Consider the following 12,387-nt stretch of genomic DNA (forward strand, 5'->3'; position numbering starts at 1 on the left):
AAATAACAACACAGAGTTACACATGGAATAAACAAAACATACAGTCAATAATACAGTAGAAGAAAAGAAAAAGTCTATATACAGTGAGTGCAAATGAGGTAAGTTAAGGCAATAAATAGGCCATGGTGGCGAAGGAATTACAATATAGCAATTAAACACTGGAATGGTAGATGTGCATATCTATTGTAACCTGATAAAATAGTATTGCCAATTGTAGAAGAGAACCCCTATTGAATTTGTTCCAATTCATTATTGGTATGTTTCCTTTTCTGCCGTTTTGGTGAGAATAATAATTCCCGTGAGATGATAAGGCCCAGGACTGTGCGACGTGGTAAAGGCCACACCCTCTCATGCAACACTATGCCAATTGGCCACATGGTGGCGCTATAACAATCTATTGAATATGCTAACTTTGAAAGGTCAGCCCCCGCACCCCGTGTGACTTGGAGTCATGAAATTTGGTCCATAGGTCCCTCTCCTCACAAGGAACAAATTTCCCTCAAGAACCCATAAAGTCCGCCATGATGGATTTTCCGCCATTTAGAATTTTGTGAAAATCACTTGAAACTCTACTCCTCTCGCACCGATTGACGGATCTGCACAAAACTTGACATGTGGCATGTATGGACCAAGGTTAATCAACACAATCATTTCCATACTAGTAACAAAAACATGGCCGCTATTTCCCAATTAACATTCATGTGGGCGTGGTCTCACACATAAATGCATACAAAGCAGACAAGGATATTCGTATTGTGACAAAAATTGGTTCACTGTCAAAACTCAACATATGTAAGCACATTTAGATTGGCCACACGGTGGAGCTACAACAGGCAGGGGTGTCAGTCCAGCTAAGTTGTAAAGTATGGTTCAGCAGGGGTGTCAGTCCAGCTAAGTTGTAAAGTATGGTTCAGCAGGGATGTCAGTCCAGCTAAGTTGTAAAGTATGGTTCAGCAGGGATGTCAGTCCAGCTAAGTTGTAAAGTATGGTTCAGCAGGGATGTCAGTCCAGCTAAGTTGTAAAGTATGGTTCAGCAGGGGTGTCAGTCCAGCTAAGTTGTAAAGTATGGTTCAGCAGGGATGTCAGTCCAGCTAAGTTGTAAGTATGGTTCAGCAGGGATGTCAGTCCAGCTAAGTTGTAAAGTATGGTTCAGCAGGGATGTCAGTCCAGCTAAGTTGTAAAGTATGGTTCAGCAGGGGTGTCAGTCCAGCTAAGTTGTAAAGTATGGTTCAGCAGGGATGTCAGTCCAGCTAAGTTGTAAAGTATGGTTCAGCAGGGATGTCAGTCCAGCTAAGTTGTAAAGTATGGTTCAGCAGGGATGTCAGTCCAGCTAAGTTGTAAAGGTATGGTTCAGCAGGGATGTCAGTCCAGCTAAGTTGTAAAGTATGGTTCAGCAGGGGTGTCAGTCCAGCTAAGTTGTAAGGTATGGTTCAGCAGGGGTGTCAGTCCAGCTAAGTTGTAAAGTATGGTTCAGCAGGGATGTCAGTCCAGCTAAGTTGTAAGTTGTAAAGTATGGTTTCAGCAGGGATGTCAGTCCAGCTAAGTTGTAAAGTATGGTTCAGCAGGGATGTCAGTCCAGCTAAGTTGTAAAGTATGGTTCAGCAGGGATGTCAGTCCAGCTAAGTTGTAAAGTATGGTTCAGCAGGGATGTCAGTCCAACTAAGTTGTAAGGTATGGTTCAGCAGGGATGTCAGTCCAGCTAAGTTGTAAAGTATGGTTCAGCAGGGATGTCAGTCCAGCTAAGTTGTAAAGTATGGTTCAGCAGGGATGTCAGTCCAGCTAAGTTGTAAAGTATGGTTCAGCAGGGATGTCAGTCCAGCTAAGTTGTAAAGTATGGTTCAGCAGGGATGTCAGTCCAGCTAAGTTGTAAAGTATGGTTCAGCAGGGATGTCAGTCCAGCTAAGTTGTAAAGTATGGTTCAGCAGGGATGTCAGTCCAGCTAAGTTGTAAAGTATGGTTCAGCAGGGATGTCAGTCCAGCTAAGTTGTAAAGTATGGTTCAGCAGGGGTGTCAGTCCAGCTAACTTGTAAAGTATGGTTCAGTTCGGCACATGGTGGTGCTGTTTATCAGGAAAAAATGTCACGCAAGTTCATTGGCTTGTAGCGCCATGTTGTTTGATGTAGTCTTGGAAAATACTGTGTTTAAATATGTCCGTGGATAGCTGCTACAAACCAAATTGGGTTTTGATCGGTCCAGCGGTTTTGGTGAAGTAGAATTTTAAAGTAATTAAGAAAAGGTCCAAAATGGGCATTTTGTATGATCTGTTTGATGTTGAGTTCTGATATTTGGCAAGCACGGTATAAAGTACATATTTACTCATCCAACTGGAATGGATCCAATTTGTCCTGATGGCGGCACTATGGAACCAACAATGCACCAACAGATGTGATGCTTATTTACAAAGTCATTTTAGGCCTCAGCCCCCTTATCTGAGACACCTACTGCAGCCCTCATCCTCCACATACAACACCCGTTCACTCCCCCCTATCTGAGATATCTACTGCAGCCCTCATCCTCCACATACAACACCCGTTCACTCCCCCCTATCTGAGATATCTACTGCAGCCCTCATCCTCCCCATACAACACCCGTTCACTCCCCCCTATCTGAGACACCTACTGCAGCCCTCATCCTCCACATACAACACCCGTTCACTCCCCCCTATCTGAGATATCTACTGCAGCCCTCATCCTCCACATACAACACCCGTTCACTCCCCCCTATCTGAGACACCTACTGCAGCCCTCATCCTCCACATACAACACCCGTTCACTCCCCCCTATCTGAGACACCTACTGCAGCCCTCATCCTCCACATACAACACCCGTTCACTCCCCCTTATCTGAGACACCTACTGCAACCCTCATCCTCCCCATACAACACCCGTTCTGCCAGTCACATTCTGTTAAAGGTCCCCAAAGCGAACACATCCCTGGGTCGCTCCTCTTTTCAGTTTGCAACATCTAGCAACTGGAACGAGCTGCAAAAAACACTCAAACCGGACAGTTTTATCTCCATCTCTTCGTTCAATGACTCAATCATGGTCTCTACCTTCTTGCCCTTTGTGCTGTTGTCTGTGCCCAATAATGTTTGTACTATGTCTTGTGCTCCTGCCATGTTGTGTTGCTACCATGTTGTTGTCATTTTGTGTTGCCATGCTATGTTATCGTCTTCGGTCTCTCTTTATGTAGTGTTGTGTTGTCAGGTTTAGACATTTTAGCAAATTGGTTAAAAATAAAATACTGAAATATCACATTTACATAAGTATTCAGACTCTTTACTCAGTACTTTGTTGAACCACCTTTGGTCTTCTTGGGTATGACTCTACAAGCTTGGCACACCTGTATTTGGGGAGTTTCTCCCATTCTTCTCTGCAGATCCTCTCAAGCTCTGTCAGTTTGGTGGGGAGCGTTGCTGCAGAGCTACTTTAAGGTCTCTCCAGAGATGTTCGATCGGGTCCAAGTCCGGGCTCTGGACATTAAGATACTTGTCAAGTACATCAAGAGACTTGTCCCGAAGCCACTCCTCCAATGTCTTGGCTGTGTTCTTAGGGTTGTTGTCCTGTTGGAAGGTGAACCTTCGCCCCAGTCTGAGGTCCTGTGCGCTGTGGAGCAGGTTTTTATCAAGGATCTCTCTGTACTTTGCTCCGTTCATCTTTACCTCCATGCAATCTAGTCTCCCAGTCCCTGCCACTGAAAAACATGACCTTTTAATGTTGCATCATTTTTGGTGTATTATATCAGACCTGTCCCAGATCTGAGACAAAAGTCAGAATTTAGGACCAGGTTTTTAGACATTTTTGCAAATTGATTTAAAAAAAACTGAAATACCACATTTACATACGTATTCCAAATCAAACTTTATTTCTCACATGCGCCGAATACAAGTGTAGACGTTACTGTGAAATGCTTACTCCAGTTGCAGAGAAAGGTGTTTAGTCCCAGGGTCCTTAGCTTAGTGATGAGCTTCGTGGGCGCCATGGTGTTGAACGCTGAGCTGTAGTCAATGAACAGCATTCTCACATAGGTGGTCCTTTTGTCCAGGTGGGAAAGGGCAGTGTGGAGTGCGGTTGAGATTGCATCATCTGTGGATCTGTTGGGGCGGTATGTGAATTGGAGTGGGTCTAGGGAATCCGGGAGGATGCTGTTGATGGGAGCCATTACCAGCCTGTCAAAGCACTTCATGGCTACCGACGTGAGTGCTACGGTGCGGTAGTCATTTAGGCAGGTTACCTTCGCTTCCTTGGGCACAGGGACTATAGTGGTCTGCTTGAAACATGTAGGTATTATAGACTCGGTCAGGGAGAGGTTGAAAATGTCAGTGAAGACACTTGCCAACTGGTCCGCACATGCCTTGAGTACACGTCCTGGTAATCCATCTGGCCCCCCGGCTTTGTGAATGTTGACCTGTGTAAAAGTCTTGCTCACATTGGCTAGCGAGAGCGTTATCACACAGTCATCCAGAACAGCTGGTGCTCTTGTGCACGCATCAGTGTTGCTTGCCCCAAAGCGAGCATAAAGGCATTTAGCTCGTCTGGTAGGCTCACGTCACTGGGCAGCTAGCATCTGGGTTTCCCTTTGTATTCCGTAATAGTTTTCAAGCCCTGCCACATCCGACGAGCGTCCGAGCCGGTGTAGTGGGATTCACTATTAATCCTGTATTGACATTTTGATTATTTGATGATTCGTCTGAGGGCATAGCAGGATTTCTTTTTAGCGTCCGGATTAGTGTCCTGCTCCTTGAAAGCGCCATGTCTAGCCTTTAGCTCGATGTGGATGTTGCCTGTAATCCATGGCTTCTGGTTGGGATATGTACGTATGGTCACTGTGGGCACTATTCAGACCCTTTACTCAGTACTTTGTTGAAGCACCTTTGGCTGCAATTACAGCCTCGAGTCTTCTTGGGTATGATGCTACAAGCGTGGCACACCTGTATTAGGGGAGTTTCTCCCATTCTTCTCTGCAGATCCACTCAAGCTCTGTCAGGTTGGATGGGGAGCGTGGCTGCACAGCTATTTTCAGGTCTCTCCAGAGATGTTAGATCGGGCTCAAGTCCAGGCTTTGGCTGGGCCACTCAAGGACATTCAGAGACTTGTCCCAAAGCCACTCCTGCATTGTCTTGGCTGTGTGCTTAGGGTCGTTGTCCTGTTGGAAGGTGAACCTTCGCCCCAGTCTAAGGTCCTGAGCACTCTGGAACAGGTTTTTATCAAGGATCGCTGTACTTTGCTCTGTTCATCTTTCCCTTGATCCCGACTAGTCTCCCAGTCCCTGCCACTGAAAAACATCCCCACAGCATGATGCTTTAACCACTATGCTTCACTGTAGGGATGGTGGCAGGTTTCCTCCAGACGTGATGCTTGGCATTCAGGCCAAAGAGTTCAATCTTGGTTTCATCAGACCAGAGCATCTTGTTTCTCATGGTCTGAGAGCCCTTTAGGTGCCTTTTGGGAAACTTCAAGCGTGCTCTCCTGTGCCTTTTACTGAGGCTTCCGTCTGGCCACTCTACCACAAATGCCTAATTTGGTAGAGTGCTGCAGAGATGGTTGTCCTTCTGGAAGGTTCTCCCATCTCCACAGAGGAACTGTGGAGCTCTGTCAGAGTGACCATCGGGTTCTTGCTCACCTCCCTGACCAATGCCCTTCTCCCCCGATTGCACAGTTTGCCTGGGTGGCCAGCTCTAGGAAGAGTCTTGGTGGTTCCAAACTTCTTCCATTTAAGAATGATGGAGGCCACTGTGTTTTTGGCAACCTTCAATGCTGCAGACATTTGTTGGTACCCTTCCCCAGATCTGTGCCTTGACACAATCCTGTCTCAGAGCTCTACAGACAATTCCTTCGACCTCATGGTTTGGTTTTTGCTCTAACATGCACTGTCAACTGTGGGACCTTTATAAAGATAGGTGTGTACCTTACCAAATCATGTCCAATCAATTGAATTTACAACATGTGTACTCCAATAAAGTTGTAGAAAAATCTCAAGGATGACCAATGGAAACAGAATGCACCTGAGCTCAATTTCAAGTCTCATAGCAAAAGGTCTGAATACTCTGTTTTGTATTTTTTATAAATTTTCCCCAAAAATGTACCTGTTTTTGCTTTGTCATTATGGGGTATTGTGTGTAGATTGATGAGAATTATAACGACACAGGGCGAGACCCAGATGCAGACACAGGAGGCAGATGGTTCGATGTCATTGAAATTTATTGAACAACAAGGGGCAGGTCGAGGACATTCAAAAGTTCATAAACCAGGTCAGAGTTCCAAACGGTACAGGGCGGCAGGCAGGCTCGGGGTCAGGGCAGGCTGAATGGTCAGGCAGGCATAGTGTCAGGGCAGGCAAGAGGTCAGAACCAGGGGAGGATTTGAAAAACAGAGACTAGGAAAAAACAGGATCTCGGAAAAACACACTGGTAAGCTTGACAAGACAAGATGAACTGGCAACAGACAAACTGAGAACACAAGAATAAATACACTGGGAATAATGGGAATAATGGGGAAGATGGGTCATAACCCTCCCAGTCAACCATGTACTGGAAACCCTTGCCCCATGGTCGAACACTCAGGAGACGTCTCACAGTGTATGCTGGGTGGCCATCGATGACGCGGGTGGAGGCGTGGGCCTGGAAACAGAAGACAAAGAGCTGTGAGACAAGGGCTTAATCCTGGACACGTAAAAAGTAGTGTGTGTACGGAGTAACTGTAGACGAACTGCAGTGGGAGTAAGGACTCTAGAGATGTGGAAAGGACCAATAAAATGGGGGGAAAGTTTGCGGGACTCCACCCGGAGGGGTAGATCCCATGTAGACAGCCATACCCTCTGCCCAAGATTATAGCGTGGATCCGGAGTCCGGTGGTGGTCCGCTTGTCGACGGTACCTGGAGGTGGTCTTGAGAAGAGCCGACCGAGCTCTTTTCCAGGTACGCCGACAGTGGCGGACGAACATCTGGGCTGATGGTATGTTGACTTCTACTTCTTGCTCTGGGAAGAGCAGGGGCTGATACCCCATGTAGCACTCGAAAGAGGAGAGCCCTGCGGCCGAGCAGGGAAGAGTGTTCCTAGAATACTCCACCCAAACCAGTTGCTGGCTCCAGGTGGTGGTGTTGGTAAAGACGAGACACCGAAGTGTCGTTTCCATGAAATGATTGGCTCCCTCCGACTGGCCGTTGGACTGGGGATGAAACCCAGAGGACAGGCTGGCCGATGACCCAATAAGTGTGGAGTGCAGAACGCCTTCCATAATCGGGATGAGAACTGAGGACCACGATCAGAGACCATGTCACCGGGAGTCCATGGATTCGGAAGATGTGCTGTACCATGAGCTGGGCCGCCTCCTTGTCTGATGGTAACTTGGGGAGAGGGATGAAATGGGCGGCTTTATAGAACCTGTCCACCACCGTAATGTTGCCATCTGACGGAGGGAGCCCAGTGACAAAATCCAGGGAAATATGGGACCAGGGGCGATGAGGAACAGGGAGTGGCTGAAGGAGGCAAGACGGAGCTTGTCTTATTTTGAACACACACCGTGCATGCGGCGATGAAGGCCAAGATGTCAGGAACCATAGTGTAAGTCGCTCTGGATAAGAGCGTCTGCTAAATGACTAAAATGTAAATGTAAATAGTGGGCCACCAGAAGCGTTGTCGGAGAAACACATCGTTGACTAGGGTCTGGAAAACAGCGGGAGCGTTGGTGAGCCCAAACAGCATGACCAGGTACTCATAATGTCCACTGGCAGTGTTGAAGACTGTTTTCCACTCGTCTCCCTGGCACATCCGACCAAGGTGGTAAGCATTCTGAAGGTCCAGCTTGGAAAAGATGGTAGCCCCCTGGATAGGTTCGAAAGCAGAGGAGAGGAGTGGCGGGGGTAACGATTCTCAACCGTGACGTCATTGAGGCCCCGGTAGTCGATACATGGAAGCAGAGCCTTGTCCTTATCCACAAAAAGAACCCTGCACCCACAGGGGAGGCAGAAGAGTGAATGCTCGCGGCAGCCAGAAAGTCCTCAATCTACTTCTCCTTGGTCTCAGGACCAGACCGGGAATAGAGCCGGCCTCGAGGCAGTGTGGTGCCTGGGAGGTTGTCAATAGCGCAGTCGTAAGGACGATGCGGAGGAAGAGAGGTAGCACGGGCCTGCTGAAAACTTTCAGGTCATGGTACTTTACAGGAGCGGCAGAGAAATCCGAGGCTGTACTTACACCTGGAGGAGGACGTCCCGGGGGAGGCTGTGCCGTCTTAAGGCAAAACGACTCCAACCCAGGATTGAACCCGCGGTCCAATAACGGGGTTGTGCTTCTGGAGCCATGAGAATCCCAAAACAACCGGGATGTGGGGAGATTCGATGAGGAGAAGCTGTATTGACTCACTGTGATTGCCTGATACCCGCAGGTTAATGGGAACTGGGCTGTGCGTGACCCTGCCAATGGAGTGGCCGTCCAGTGCTCTGGCATCCATGGGAACGGAAATGAGTTGTGTGGGGATATCTAGCTCAGATACCAGGGTAGCGTCCATAAAACCCATCTGCCCCAGAGTCGACCCGGAGAGACTTAGACCGGTCACCCCACAGCAGGATGACAAAAAAGGGAGTACGAGCCATGGGAGTTAGAAAACTCCCAGTCTGGCCCATCAGCGTACTCGTTCCTATTGATGAGCCTGGTCTTTTGACTGGGCAGGTGGCTATGTAATGCCCCGCAGCACCACAATACAGACAACAGTTGGAGCTCAGCCTTTGTGAACGTTCCTTAGGCGATAATCTAGCTCTGCCCAGTTGCATCGGCTCCAGAGTAAACGAGTCACCCGTCGCCGATGATTCCTGAGGGAACTCGGGTGGCTTCGGCTCCTCTCGATAATGCAGACGTCGGGGACTTTCGGACTTCTTCGGAGGTGAGCAGGCAGCAGCAGAGGAACAAGTGTGATCGAGACCCGACCTCCTCTCACTCCTGCGTTCCAGTAGACGCCCATCAATCTTAATGGTTAGGGCAATGAGGTGATCGAGGTCCAAAAGCAACTCATGAGCTGCGAGCTCGTCTTTTATCTCCTCCGACAGTCCGTGAAGGAAGGTATCGAATAGAGACTCCGGATTCCAGGCACTCTCGGCGGCCAACATGTGAAAATCTACTTCGTAGTCTGTCACACTACGTAATTCAAGTAGTTTTCGGGCCTGCCTCTCTCCCGGATACCGGAGAATCGAACACCTTCCTCACCTCTGCCATGAAATCTTCCAGATGACAAATAGCAGATTGTTGCTCCCAAACTGCCGTCGCCCAGGAGAGCGCCCTTACAGACATTAGCGTAATCAGATACGCTATCTTCGACCCATCTGAAGGTAACAAAGATGGCTGCAGCTCAAAAATGAGGGAGCACTGAGAAAGAAACGCCCGGCAGGTTCCAGGATCCCCAGAATATCACTCAGGAGGTGGTAAGCGGGGTTTTCGGGGAGCCAGGGTAGGCTGTACCAACCCACCACTGGTAGGGGAGTTACTGAGCGACTGGGAGGTCTCCGTTGTGGTATGCTGCCTGTGAGATTGCTCCAGTAACATCTAGAACCCCTGGTCGTGTCGTTCCGCCAGTGAATGGAGCCCTTCCATAAGGTTCTGGAGTAGCTCCTCGTGTTTTTGAATGGTGGCTCCCTGCAGGGAGACAGCTTGACAGAGCCGGTCTGAGTCTGGCCAGTTTGTGCTATAACGACAGGGCGAGACCCAGATGCAGACACAGGAGCTAGATGGTTCGAGTCTCTGATATTTATTGAACAACAAGGGGCAGGTCGAGGACAGGCAAAAGTTCATAAGCCAGGTCAGAGTATCAAAATGGTACAGGGCGGCAGGCAGGCTCGAGGTCAGGGCAGGCAGAATGGTCAGGCAGACGGGCTTAGTGTCAGGGCAGGTAAGAGGTCAGAACCGGGAGGACTAGAAAAACAGACTCGGAAAAAACAGGAGCTCAGAAAAACACTGGTAAGCTTGACAAGACAAGATGAACTGTCAACAGAGAAACAGGACTAAATACACTGGGAATAATGGAGAAGATGGGTGACACCTGGAGGGGGAGTGGAGACAATCACAATGAGGTGAAAAAGATCAGGGTATGACAAGGATTTTTATTTACTTAATCCATTTTAGAATAAGGCTGTAACGTAACAAAATGTGGAAAAAGTCAAGAGGTCTGAATACTTTCCGAATGCACTGTATATACAATACAAATTGTATAATGCCACAATACAACAATATTACTACATTTCAATGTACATCTGTGTAGAGTGGGTGTGTATGTGTCTCTTCACAGTTGTTTTAAAGGTGTAGTAATATATGTTTTTTAAATCAGATTTTACTGGTCCATTTTTATTTTCATCACCCAAAATTTAGAAAGTAATATTTGATAAAATATTTAATTTGGCCTTTACTACTATAGCCCATAGAAATGCATTGAATAGCACATTTACAAATTGCCCAAAATATATAAGAAAGCTCAGGAAATGTTTTAGTTTTTTTGACTCATATTTAACCCCTTATTTTTGTTGGGACATAACTACCTTCATACTTCCATTCGCTTCTATGGGTTACCTTCAGACGAGTCCCGTGACACTTGTGGGGGATTGTGGAACAAAATGGAGAACACCATAGTGTGAGAATATCCCCTTTCCACAGTGGGATCACATTAGTTTGTAGCCCAAACGTTTAGGACACAAACAGAAGTTGGCACATCAGCGCTGCCGACTTCAGACATGTCCTGTGACACTTGTGGAAGTCGTAGCGCAAAATATTGACCACCATCATGTTCTGGAGTTGGGCTGGGCGATATAACGATATATATCGTGTGATGATAGAAAAACGTTGTTTCATATTATGCTCTATTGTTTATTTCTTTGTGTCACAAATCACACTCTTTACGGCAATATATTTAGTCAATTGGATAACGCTTTGCCTCTCTTCCACATATTTGCAGTACAAACAAACATGTAGGAGAGTGAACGTGACACAGATCACGGAGACACGGAGCTCGTACCTAAAAGAGGGGCTACTTCGGTCGCATGGAAGTGGTTTGGGTATGAAAAGTCTGACATGGACCAGAAAACTGTCCTCTGCAAAATATGCCGCAGGCTGGTCCCGACAACAGGCTCAAACACCACTAACCTCTTTTACCACCTACCCGAGAATCATGTGAAACAGTACGGACAGTCTATGGATGAGACCCAAAAAAGTACAGTCGAGTGCTCAAAACAAATGCCCAACTCAGACGTTGCAAGAGGCTTTTGCCCGCGGCACAACATACGGCAAAGAATCACAAAGATGGAGGAAGGAGATAACAGCTGCCATTACAACTTACATCTGCAAAGACATGGCCCCAATGTACACGGTCGAGAAACGGGGGTTTCGACCCAATGTACCAAATACAAATTGATATGTGACACGTATTAATGCCAAAATAACATGCAAAACAGGCAAGCCCCCCAAAATAAATATATTTTAGACCTATATTTATTTAAGTGTTTTCTGTTTACCTTTTTAGATTTTATACATTAATATTTGATATTTTGTAACATGCTTAATTGAAAATTTGCACAACCGTTCTAAACCTTTTACTTGTTGAGTATAATTCAAAATGTAATAAGAAATAGGCCTTTACATATGGTCATTATATATAAACTATTTATTCATTGAATTTACAGAAAATGTGCTATATAGTGATATGTATCGTTATCGGGATATGAGATTTTGGCCATATCGCCCAGCCCTATTCCCGGAGAATCTTATCTTTCCATAGAGTGGTCAAACCGTTCGGACACTACCGATGTTTTTGAGAGAAGACCAGTTTTCGGGATGTCTCATGGTCTGACAAACACTGCTTTAGCTCTGCCACCTTCCACGGCAGATGTGGAAGTGTGGCACTGGAGGATGTGGTGGATTGAGATGCATCTAATGCAAAAAATTATCTGCCAGGGCGACAGGTAGCCTAGTGGTTAGAGCGTTGGACTAGTAACCGAAAGTTTGCAAGATCAAATCCCCGAGCTGACAAGGTAAAAATCTGTCGTTCTGCCCCTCAACAAGGCAGTTAACCCACTGTTCCTAGGCCGTCATTGGTAGAGCATGGTGTTTGCAACACCAGGGTTGTGGGTTCGATTCCCACGGGGGGCCAGCACAGAAAAAAATGTATGATATGTATGAAATTGTATGAAATGTATGCATTCACTACTGTAAGTCGCTCTGGATAAGAGCGTCTGCTAAATGACTAAAATGTAAAATGTAAAAAAAAATGTAAAACTGACCTGCCTGGTAAAATAAAATCTGACACATTTTGATGGGGATTTTATTATGTTACTTAGTACATATGAGTCAATAAACTCTTATGTTTATTTGTACCAATTTGTTTTTCTCGGTCGCCCATGCTATTATTCTCTGTT

The sequence above is a fragment of the Salmo trutta genome, unplaced genomic scaffold, assembly GCF_901001165.1.
Source record: "Salmo trutta unplaced genomic scaffold, fSalTru1.1, whole genome shotgun sequence".
Taxonomy (NCBI): domain Eukaryota; kingdom Metazoa; phylum Chordata; class Actinopteri; order Salmoniformes; family Salmonidae; genus Salmo; species Salmo trutta.